Source organism: Vidua chalybeata, chromosome 3 (assembly GCF_026979565.1).
Source record: "Vidua chalybeata isolate OUT-0048 chromosome 3, bVidCha1 merged haplotype, whole genome shotgun sequence".
Lineage (NCBI taxonomy): Eukaryota > Metazoa > Chordata > Aves > Passeriformes > Viduidae > Vidua > Vidua chalybeata.
Genome location: NC_071532.1, coordinates 101240620 through 101253267, shown reverse-complemented (window position 1 = coordinate 101253267; position 12648 = coordinate 101240620). Strand labels below are relative to the sequence as shown.

Genomic DNA, 12648 nt, shown 5'->3' with positions numbered 1-12648 from the left:
TAGAAGACCAAATGAATCTGTAATTGATGCTGAGGTCTGTTACTTAGTGATCCCCTAAAGAAAGGGAAAATTACCACCAAGAATCACATTATATCTGTCAGCACTGTCCACCAAAAAGAACAACAAAACCATCAGAAATATATCAGTAAAAAATTAGCAAAGATATAGTGTTGGTCAAACCATGACAGATATCTTCCCACAAAGTATATTTACTGAGTATTACATGCATGGCATAGGTTTCCAAAAGTATCACTTATGAATCAGGAGCAGGAGCTAGACTTCTCCTACCTAATTTGAATAGATTCACACTTCTTGCATGGACAATAGGCATCTCAATCTGTCAGGTATTTGGGCTGAATTTTGTAGTAACACATTTTACCTGTAACTTGACTATATGAATCCACTTGTACATTCTCATGGTTCAGAATCTGAAATTCTGAAATCTGAAATCCTCTGACACTGTTAAACTTCATTTTAGGTGGCATCTAGCGCTTTCAGAGAAGAACTGGAAGATAACAACAGTGGCATAAGCAAGTTTAAGCATCGAAGGCATATTGGAGAAGAAGTCGGACATATTCCCCATGAAAGGTTCATGGAAATTTGAGCTGCTGGAGTCACTTGTGACCAGATGTGTTTGGGGACCAGAGTAAAAGGATGAAGTGATACAAGGTTAGACTGAAGGCTGCTTGAGAGGTCTCTATTACTTTGTTGTTGTGCTGGTTTCTTGTTTCTAATCTTTTCTATGTCTTCTGGCTTTAAGTTAGGAAGCTTAAATGAGAGAGGGACAACTTGTGTAACTGCATTCAAGGGGTTCTGAATTCAAGGTGAAACAGATAAACAGTGTATAAAGAAATAGCTGTGGTTTAAAATTTAAAACAGTGAAAAGCACACAGTTATGTGTAGAATATTAGCCATAATTAACTTCAGTACAGAAGTAATGATTTTGACATTCTTGTAAAACAACCTGACATGCTGTGGTTTTATGTTATAGTTTTAAAGATTTTTTTAATTGATTGCTTAAACTGGAAAAATGGATTTTTCAGTTTATATCAATTTTCCTCAAGATTGAGTTGCTATGCACAATGAGGACTTGATGAAAAATGTTTAAAATATACAAAACTTGCTATTTTTTCTAAGACTGGCTTCCACTTCACAGGGCCAAAAGAAAAGGGCTTCTCACTTTCAAGGTTGTCAAAAATGAAGGTCAGGAATGTAAGACACAAGAGGTCAACCTATTTAGGCAGACAGCAGTGAGCTGGACTGGCCTGTGTTTGGTAGTACCATGTTCACATGGACAACATACTTCTGATTGAACTGAAGAATATGGCGTTTTAGGAAGGAATAATTGGATGGATTTGCCATTGGTTATAATGAAAAAGGTTATACAGAAAAGTATCATTGTGTATGGATCAGTGCTATGGCTAAATGAGATTTTATTAATGGTACGCTTTTCCAGCATGAATTGACTCCTGGTTTTGATTGCTTGAAACAGCTTGAAAGAGAAGTGGAACATTTTAAGCTGGACTAACAGCAATATAATTATGTAAGATGATGCAAATAGCATAGTGCACTTGATTCCTTAGACAAGAAGCAAGCTATGTTTCCCACAATGAGTTTGGCAGTGGGGAAGTACAACTCTACAAAAGAGAAAGGGGCAGACATGAAGTCACTCTGGTGAAAATGGCACAGCAGCTACCCTGAAACCTCCCGCACAGCTGCTGAGGGAAATGCCCAGTCAGTGGGTGCCAGTGATGAGGCAAGCAGGCAGGATGTTTCTAGAGAAAGGGGGTCTCAGTATGGGGAACCATGTGACAGGGGAACACTTTCATGCAGCAGAGAAGCAGGAAATAGGATGTTTTGAGGGAAACAGAGGAAGGAAACTGACAGGCAGAGAAACAAGTGAATGGGAAGAAAGGAAGAAAGCAGATGAGGAAGAGATGAAATGAGGAAACAGTGTTATTAACTATTATAAGATCTGGTTTTTTGACAACTGAAAAAAGTGGGTGTTTTTTTGTTTTTCTTATTCTTACAGTTCCTTTTAAGTCATTGCTAAAATTACCACAGGAATGTAAAAATGGCAGTTTCCCAAGACATTCTTTTTAAAAATTAGTAATTGAATTTGAGAAACCATTGTGATACTCTTTTATTCAATATTATGAGGAGGGTTTCTGAAGTCATTTATGATAAATAAAGTAGGCTTATGCTTGTGCTTCATACAAAGGCATTATTTCCTTGCAATTACTGTTACTCTACACTAGACATAGAGACACATAGTTTTATGATAATGTCAGATATTCCAGATAACTAAATAGGATGTAAATTTTGGAGTGTGGCGGTGTTTGGTGGTTTTTTTTTTGTTTTTTTGTTTTTTTTTTTAATGCTATTTGTCACCAAAGAGTCATTAAAAAATTAGACCATAACCAGAAAAATGCACTGGGTTTAACTAGAAGCAGTTTAAAATTTCAAGAACCGCTTAGTCAATAACTTTTATTAAGGAATCTGAGGCAAGATCATATACACAGAGAGCAGTAATATCAACCTATTCGTTTTTCTTTGAAAAAGGAAAGAGTAACATTTTGACATCACTCACCTATCCAGGCCACAACATCCAGCCCATCTGTGCTGTGCAGTGACTCATAGAGTGTGTTCTCCTCTGGCTGAAATGCAATGGCTCAGATGCCATATCTACTTCACAGCTCCTCTGCCTCTTTCAGGCTGTGTGTTCATGTGTATATGAAAAACACACCAGGAAAAAATATGATACCATCATATTGAATCACTCTTGCTCTTTTCTCACACAGCTGAATATCCTGACACACTGCAAACTCAGCTGAAAGTGTGTCAGGGCACTGCAATCTGCTTCTCCTGAGTCACTGACATTTTGCCATGAACTCTATAACCACTGCAGCAGAGACTGGAAAAGGGTTTCCAGGCTGTTTCCTTACTTTTTCTGCTTTTCTTGATCACTTAGGATAACTTAGCTTGCTATTCTTATTAGGTATTGATTATGAAAGGGCAATCACACTGCCTTCACACATACGTCAGGCTTAAAAGCTTTAGTGTTTAATCTTCTAAGTCAGGAGTTTACTACAAATATTTACCCATAAAAATTTAATAAATGTGATAGTGAAGCACAAGATGGGACAAATTTTCTCTCAGTGGGGCTAGTATCACTTTATTATTGCAAAGGCGTGGCCAAGAACAAAATTATTCTCCATACTGCAAATTGGTTTTGATAGCCCAGAAACACATGCAAAGGGTAAGAGAAACCTTTATGTATCATAAATATCCTTCCTCTGTTCTGTGGTAATAATGCATCATAAAAATAGTTATGACTTGGCCATCTCAGCTTCCCTCCAGTTTTATTAGCTTTCTTTTAGCCATTAAATGTTAATACAACTTCAAGGTGGAGCTTAGAGCAACTGAGCTCAGCTTCGTGCACACAGCTCTGTATTTCAATTAGTGATGGGCTGTCTCAAAAGGTTCAGATTTCTGTTTAGGACACAGGACTACAAGAAACCTTGCTGTGAATCACCACCATCATAGGAAAACGTGTTGCTATAGTCTATTCATAAACACTTTATTTCTTAATTTTGAAATAAATTTAGAAATTCTCTCTCACTATTCCACCCTGAAAACATCCTAGAATTTTATTCTTCTGCTCATTCATCAGTTTTCTGCTCTTATCCTGCCTAATCATACTTTGTGCTTGCTGCTCAGTGCTGCTCAGTTTTTGTAGAATTAGCTAAGCCTTGGCTTTGAAAGTCTTCTTTCTTCACAGTTTAATCTACAAAAACATAAAATTCTGGAAATATTCACACTGGTCCATGGGAAAATATAGAAAAATATCTTCTTTTTGATGAGATGAACAAAAGATGCCCAGAGAGAGGAGATGTAGAGAGACAATATAAGGCGCAAGTATAGACTCATCCTGCTTCTCAAACATTTCTGTTTCTGGCAACCAGCATTTCAAGTTGGAAGCAACATACAGACCACTGTGATTAATAACCCCTTTGCTATGAATCCATTTAGTGTTTTGTGAATCCAGTGATTATTTAGCTTCCACAACATCCTGTAGCAATGAATTCCACAAAGTAATTAGGTACTCTAAGGAAAATTACTTCTTTTGGTTGTTTTAAATCTTCTGATCACCTCTATTCTTCTTTTTAAAATTGCAGTACTTCCCTAGAATACTCTTACATATCCTTTCCTATTTCATAGAAGCCAATCAAATGGACACTAACCTGTAGATAGTAGATAGAGCCCATCTATAGACAGACAGCAGGATAGACCCCATTACCAAGCATTTCTTTTCCAAGCAGATCGGTTTTAATCTTCCCTCCAATAGATAGCAAAGTAAGTTCAACCCACGTTGTCATCTTACATATGGGATCACTGTAACTACACATTGGACCCCGGAGAGATTATTGTAACCCCCATCAGCATGTAGTAGAGATTTATCCAGTTTCTTTCTTGTTCTTAGTATTTTTTTAATAATCCTAGCATTTTGTCAGTGTCACATGCTACTGAGCAGAAGTTTTCAGGGAACCATAGACATGCATTTATTAAGATTTCTTCCCTCCATAGCAATGGCTACCTTAGATTCCAATATTCTGCACATATAACTAAATGTCAGGGAAGGGCTACCATATGCCTTGCTTTGACTTTACTGGCAATTAATTTCACATACTTTTTTATTGTTCAGTCACTTAACATCATTAGATCATTCTGCAATTCTTCACTGTCAGGAATAATTGTGTTTCATTAGCAATATTTGTCACTTCATTATTTCACATAGTTTTCAGGTAATTTATGAAAATGTTGAATAGTTCATATCCTAGCAGGGATCCTGAGAGACTGACTTGATAATTTCCCTCCATTGATTTGTACTTTTTGTTTCCTAATTATTAATCACTTAATAATTGTTCAAGAACACCTTTCCTCTCTTCCCACAACAGCTTAAAATTTTTAAAGATTCTTCAGTGTGGTCAATGGCAAAGTCTTTTAGGAATTTTAAGAATTCTCTGTCAGGGTCTCCATATGTTCATTGACTTCCCTCTACAAAAATTCTTGTGAAGCTTTCTGGTTATATAGGAGTGAGATCCAGCATTCTTAAACACTATGTTTAAGACACTATGTTTTGTCTCAAAAGGCAAGACGGTTTTTAACTTTCTACCTAATACTAAAGAATTATTCTGTTTTACCAGGCAAGTTCCTTGGCTGCTCCACTTCTGCCACATTTGCAGGGCCAGAAGGGTGTGTCCCAGCTGGGTGTGCCCCTGCCGCATGAATGGTGCCTTTCACAAAGACTAGGTGATGCTTACTCACCCAGGGTGAAGAGAAACTGAGTATGGGCCATCCTGGGCCTTGGGAGGGACAGAGCCTGTGCTCCTGGGTCGTGCAGCAACCACTAGATGATGCCATGTCCTGGGCACAAGCGCACATCTGTCCTCTTATACTTTTAAACCCTCTCTGGATAAACATGTATACGAGAATCTTGGGTTGAAGAGAGTCAGAAAGCAGGAAAACAGTTAGTGCTAGTGCTAAGTAAAGACAGGAGAAAACTTGGGATTCCCAGTGACATTTTGATGCTCTCAGTCTTCCCTTATTTTTGAAATAAATTCAAGGTTTTTAGTGTCTTCTGTAAAATAAGTTTTCTGTCTCCTCAGTCATCAACCTCTGTTCTTTCTACCTACCAAGTATGAGAGATTAGTGCTTTCTGGATGAAATCATTCCAGGGCCTTATGCAAGGGTATTTACAGTTTCCTAATCAGTATTGGAAGCAGCCACCCTCCTACAAGCAAGACATTCCATGTAGCCTGGACATCTGCATTAACATACCTTTATGTCAATCAACCATCTTAGACTAAAAAACTGAGGGGAAAAAGAAAATCTGTGTTTTCATTTGAATTTCATTTCTTTCCCCATTTCCTAGAAAGTTTGTTTCTTTCTTTTTTCAGCTTATAAGGCTGAGAAGCTTTGTGTTATTTGGTTTAACTTCCTTTGCAACGACAAGCTGAATTAGAGTTCTGGCAAGAGTTTTGGACTTTATTCTTAAATTTCCTGTTCTCTAAGATGTATCTTTCATGATTTTTCCACTCCTTATAGAGTCTTACTATTCCTAAATGAGTTTTATTATTCCTAAATGAGTTTTATTATTCCTATGTGGTTTTTCTTTTCAGTTATAAATGGAGACTGCCCCATTTCTCTTATTTGTCCTTTCATATAGGAATCCTGACCTATTTTTCAGTTTATTCTTCAATATAATTTAATTGGAATGGTCTTGATGTCACTTCAGTCAAGTTATTTTCTTTACGTCTTCTACAACATCCTTAATTTAGAAAAGGAGATTCAAAAACAAATTTATTCCCTATACAGTCATGAAATCAGTAAGATGTAGGCCTATATGCTAATACATCCAGACATAACTGAATTCTACCAATATTAGTTACTCAATTTTTTTTAGTTAGTTGCATTGTTGAGAAATTGTTCATTTATAACTCATTTTATAGCTGAGAATTTTTTCTCACAATGACACAATTTCCAGCAGTATTCATCACTGTAACAAGTTTAAGATATTTCTATATCCATATCCAGTTTTGATTCTGGGATCTATAGTAAGTTCTTAATACCACATCTATAGAAGCTAATATAGAGCAACGAAAACAATTTTGATCTGAATTGAGTATTTGTGAGTTGTTCTTTAGCTATACTACTTCATTCTGATAGAACACCAATCCACTGCTTTTAACTTTATTTCTGTCCTTCCTGAAGAAATCACATTATTTTTTCTCAGAATAATTTCCTTCTCTATCAAAGGCCTGAGATAAGATTACCCATTAAGTTAAAATGTCATATTTTTGTTGTTGAGGCTTTTCTTTACATTTTGTATCTAATTTTCAAAAATATTTTAAAAAAGAATCAATAAAATTAAATGTTAAAATTAGGTTTAAACTGATTGGCAGAATATTCAGCTTATTTAACGAGAACTGCCTGAATGCAAATAGTGTTAGTTAGTCAGGTAGTTATATTGGCTCACTCAAGTGCAAGTACTTCTGGAAAGCACTTATTCCTGCTAAGAAAAACATCAAACATAACAAAGTTGAAGCTTTCTGGAGATGTTATTTTCTTTCTGCTAACTGTAGAAGGAACACAAGTGATTAGGATTAGATCACATCTGCATCTTTTAGAGAGAAATATAGATTGACAGTTTCTCCCTTTGTGTTTTTATATATTCACCAAAAGAAAGGTATTTTTAAGTCTTAAATTGTGGTTTAAGACTTTAATACACTATGATCTATCACAGGCTACTGATTGGAATCATATGTATGTTAGTATCATAATCAGTTTCTTCATTTTTCAGATAAAGCATAATTGTATCAGAATCAGAGAATCAGACGGACTAAAATTACAAAATAAAAAATCTTTTTTCTGGAGGTAAATCCAAATGTCTTTCTTTCACGAGTGTGTGACAGCCACTGTTTTCTCCATATGCATGTCCATCTTTTTCACTTTGATTCATCAGAAACTGATGGCAGTGAGGAACTTAACTAAGCAGTGATGACTGGTGGGGAGTGAGTGTGTTACAGGACCTGTGTTTTATTACAGAGGGTTTACAATAAAAGAAAAATCCTTTGTTTCAGGTACTTACAGCCTCTCTGTTTTTAACAGTTTGTTATCACATTGCTTCATACAAATAAGATTTTCTGACATAATTTTCTATTCTTTCATGTCCTTCTCCCTTTTTATGCCTTGCATCTTCATCTGCTGCTTTCTAATTGCTAGGGAAGGCAGACAAGATGCTCCATTGGGAACAGATGGCTTTCTGGAAATCTCCCAAAAAGAACTACTCCTGGAATAGATTTCATCTGCAGGCCCCACGCAGAGGTAATATATGATACCTACAAATAGATAGTGCTCCAAAGGCTTAGGAAGGAAAAAATATATCCTGCTGGAGTTCTTAAGCCTGTTATGACCACAATTGCCAACAGAAAAGCAAGCATAAAAATGGATCCTATATATAGCATTCATTTTTTGAAGTTAATTTTCTTTACTTCCATGTAATCTCTACAACAGGGATGACTATCCTAAAATGGTTTCTAAAGGGCTGTGTTTTACTTCTCAAGGGCGGATTAAATACAAAGTTTGAAATCAGCTATAATGCTATCCTACTTTACAAAATGGTGTGAAATGGCACACAATATATGGAATAAATGTTAAAGTCTTCACATGAGTAAGAATAAATAATATAGAAAAAAATATCTTGGATTACAGTGAGTGTGAAGAATTGTCTTTGTCAATGTTGCCTTGCTCTTCTGTGTTTTGCACCTTTACTTACTTCCATCATAGATACTATTTGTAGCATTTTATAAATTACATATTTATTTTGTTTGTTTTGGTTCAGTTTTCCTTAATCTAAAATAAAATTGATGATAACCATGTTGTATATGGTTGCTCTGTGTGTCTGGAAAATATTATTCTGAGATTATGGATGGGGCTATAAAGCTGGGAGATCAGAGATATACTGTTTATGGTAAAAAAATACAAACTGTGAATAATAAAGTGACAGCAGTACTCTGTATCCTCAATATTCTAATCTCAGCCTTGAAATAATGTGTGGGTTACTTATTGTTCACAAAGCAAAATGAATATTAGGAAACATCTTTTTTCATTATTTATGAAACAAAAATACTATGTTCTGGTTTTGTTTGGCTATAAATAAGAGTTAATGAAAAGGAATCATAAAAATTCAAATACTAGAATGCAACTACCAGAATTATAGGTTTTAAAAATTTGGACATGCTACCTTTTTGTGGAGGAAAAATGGCTTGACTGTCTTTTACCAAGTAAGGATTAACAATGTAATGATGACTTTTGGGCACTTGAAGGGATTCATGTTTATTATAAAGAGAAAAAGGAGCACAGAGTCCATGCTGAATAACTTCAGTCTGAATCTGAACTGTGCCATGGTGTTACCATTATTGTTTATCTACCATGCAGATTGTGTCATTCTGCTTACCCTACATGTGTACAAGTGGAGCCTTTCCACTCTTGGAATAAGTTAGTGAACACTGCAGTGCATAACTGAGAAGAAAATAAAGGCATTCTCAGTGAGATCTGATCACAATGAACCATGTAGAGCCATTACAGGTCACCAGCAGCTTTTACAGAGCCAAGACTGTTGCTGCAGAGATGAGGGAAGGGCTTGAAGACAGATGTTGAAATGCTCTTGCAAAAATGCTGAGGCAGAGAGTGTAGGAATGACTTTTCCATTGATGTCACTAAGTGAAAAAATTCTGTAAGTGCGGTTCCTTTCCTCTTCAGAGAAATGTACAGACTGCACTAAAAATTTAACTAAAGGATTTAAAATTCTCTTGAGATCTGAAATCCTCCTCTGAATGTTTTATTGACAAAATGTACTAGATCAGAATGTAAGGAGATCTATCATAAATAACAGAAGTATAATTCCCCATGGATCATTGGATCACACAAAGCCATCAGAGACATTAGAGATTCCCCACTAAGAGAAGGGCTCTCCATGTTCTTGGTCATTCCACTGCCTTTTCCAATGGTGGTAAGGTCTGGGGGTGGAAACTGTAAGTAATTTTCCACAGACAGCTTTCTCTACAAAATCAGTATCTGCTAAGACTTTGGTCAGAGAAATCCTCTTGATCAGCTGTGACTCTGTTAACCTTGGCTGTGTTTGAGTTACCAGCCTAGAGGTAAAAATCACTCTTCCTAGCAATTAATTTCTCCAACAAGATTATAATCTTGAAACTGAAGCAAGACTATGTTGCTGTGTTTACCAGATGCTTAACAATTTCTGTCAAGAAAAGTAGATTAATGTTGTTCCATTTCCTTTTATTATAGCTTCTGACATGGGAGGAAGTGGAATCTCTGCTCTTAACTCTTGGCCAGCAACCATAGCTGTGGGAGGAACACAGCCTTGAATACAATCATTAAAATTCAATGCAACAATTACAGTTAATGTGCATTAATTTTGGCATGTTAAGCTACTTAGTATATGCCAGATATATTCTTGTAACTGACAATAACAAGGACATCATCTTTAGCAATGTCACAGATTCTGTTAAGCAGAAACTGTGATCTAAGTAGCTTGTTAATAAACAGAATTGTGTAGTAATTTTGTCAGTGAGAGCGAATATTTTCTTGGTAATGCCATATTTTTAAAGTTTTTACACTTCAAATCTAGGTTACGAGTTCTGATTTCCAGCTACTCAGAGCTGCTAATTCTGAGTCCAAGCCACTGGCTGCTAAGGAAGTGCTAGAGATAGAAGTGATCAGAAGAAGATCTTAAAAGTTTTCTTGATTTTCAGCTTTTATGTGCCAAAAATTTTAAGTTCCTGTTCAATAATGACATTTCTATAATTTTGACATCTCAATTCAGAATTAGCCTAAAATATTAGTCTGAGATTCATGCTGAAAAACTCCAGAAGAGTTTTTGTTTTCTAATAACACCTGGTTCAGGCTTTGAATTGTGGGCATTTAATTAACAGTATTTATTTATATTCCTCTGTATTCACTATGAAAAGTACTTGATGTATTGCAATTGCTGGAATTACATTCTGGCATATAAATTCAGTCATTTAGAACATTTGAAAGTTTTTAGTGACCACTCTAACACACTGTAAGAGAAAAACAAATGCACCATCTAATTAATCACCCAATATTGATGGAATAACTAACAGGTAAATTGACAGGGAAAAATCAACCTTCCTGGAACCTGGTTACCTTCATTTATATGGTAGATTTCATCTATTCTCCATCTATTACAGTAGATAATTATTGAAACCTACAGCCTTGAAATTTAGTTTGCACTGTAGTTTACATCTACTGTGTAAAATTTGTAACTGAATATGCATATAGTTAATCAAACATGTTCTGTAATAAAACTGGTCAAACAGTTCTGTGCCTTTCAGAAAAGAAACAAAATGGAAAACTGCTTTTTTTTCCCCCACAGAATCACTCAAATGAGGATAAACATGATCTATTATGTTAACTTGTCGGATAAGAGTACTTCAACAATTATTTTCAAGTATGGATTTAAGTTAACTAAAGCCAGATTGTTCTTCACATACCTGAGAGGTGCACAGCATGCTTCCAACAATTCATACAATTCATGAATCAAGCCCATTCCTTGATTCATGGTGAATTTTTTTCCCTGTCATGGAACTATTTTTATTTCATTACAAAATGTAGGTTTTTCATATCAGATCATAGGGTAGATATCTGGTCACACAAAGATAGGGTACATTCAACTGAGTATGTTTGACCCAGATATTATCTCCACACCACAACATATGACTGACAATGTGAGACATATTATTCAAATTTTCTTTCATTTATTAAATTTTGCTAAATAAAGTGATAGTTCTGTCATGTGATGAGAGGCAGAGGTGATATCATGTACTTGAATTACTCTGTAAGAATCTATCTTAAGATACAGCATTGCAAGGTTATCTCATTATTTTATAGAAAATTAATCTTTGCTACTACATTAACCTTTTTCAAAATTGATCCAAGATTTGTCTTTTCCCATGTCCACTGGAAGTGTTATTCTCCTTGAGTATTCCTGGTATTTAGCAATCTCTTCAGTATTTACTCCTCAGTTACATTTGGGGCACTAGCAAATACCATTCTGGTTACTCTGTGCCAAGCAGCTATATTCCACTTGTAAGAGCTTTGCACTGAAATAACACTTTCATCTGCACAGTTGTTTATACTTTTCCTCTTTGATCTTCCTTTGTTTGTTTACATCTTTCTCTTATTTTAGAGCACATATTATACATTCCTTACTACCCCAGAGAAAAATGTTCTCTCCAATTTCAATTACCCATTATTTAAATCATGATGAATTATTTTGCTGTGAGAAATATTAATATAAATATCCTAATATAATTTAGCAATGTATATATTCTAGGTCTACAAATATAAGCCATACAAATAGCTAAGCTAACTTCAAGTAGACAACAGGACTCTGAATTTAGAAGAAATGTGAATAAAAGGGAAAGCTGTCAGCTTAAGTTTTTATGCTAAATCATTCTTACACATAATTATCCCTATATATATGCTCTACTCTCCAGTCAAATTTGGAAAGTATTCAAAAAAATTACCCCTGGAATACAATAAAATGCACAGGCTTTTTTGTTTCATCACTAGTCCATAACAAGCTAATGTAAGTCACCACCAAAGAAGATGAGGCTGACTGCTTGAATTCCTAAATGTTCTGCAGCAAGGTGATTTTCAGAATTTTCAAATTAATTCATGGTTTCTGCAAAGGACAGCTGAAATTGAAATATATTGTGTTTCTGGTAAGAATTCCACACAATCCTTTATCTCAGCACAGCGTGAAATGATTATTGTGGCTACAAAATACAGTATTTCCATATATTTTCTTCTAATCAAGTAAGCTATAGACTGCACTCTCCTATTATTTTGGGTTTCAGTTTTATTCCCTAAGAATTCAAACGTAAACACTCTAATGAACTGTCAGTTTTAAAACATGTTAACACTATTTATCAAGCATGATTTAAAAAATAATATAAAGAAAAACTGTATCACAACAGTTTTAAAAATTTAAATAAGATGTTCACAATACCAAAAGATGAAGTTTTACTAGATATTAAT

At 35.1% G+C, this 12648-nt stretch overlaps 1 long non-coding RNA gene across 1 annotated transcript; it reads left to right on the top strand.

The window, feature by feature from the left end:
• Window positions 1-467: 467 nt before the first annotated feature.
• Window positions 468-9957, top strand: LOC128784886 (uncharacterized). The gene is made up of 3 exons (XR_008429667.1): window positions 468-669; window positions 7786-7887; window positions 9871-9957. It is a non-coding gene; the product is annotated as an uncharacterized LOC128784886 (long non-coding RNA).
• Window positions 9958-12648: the final 2691 nt, after the last annotated feature.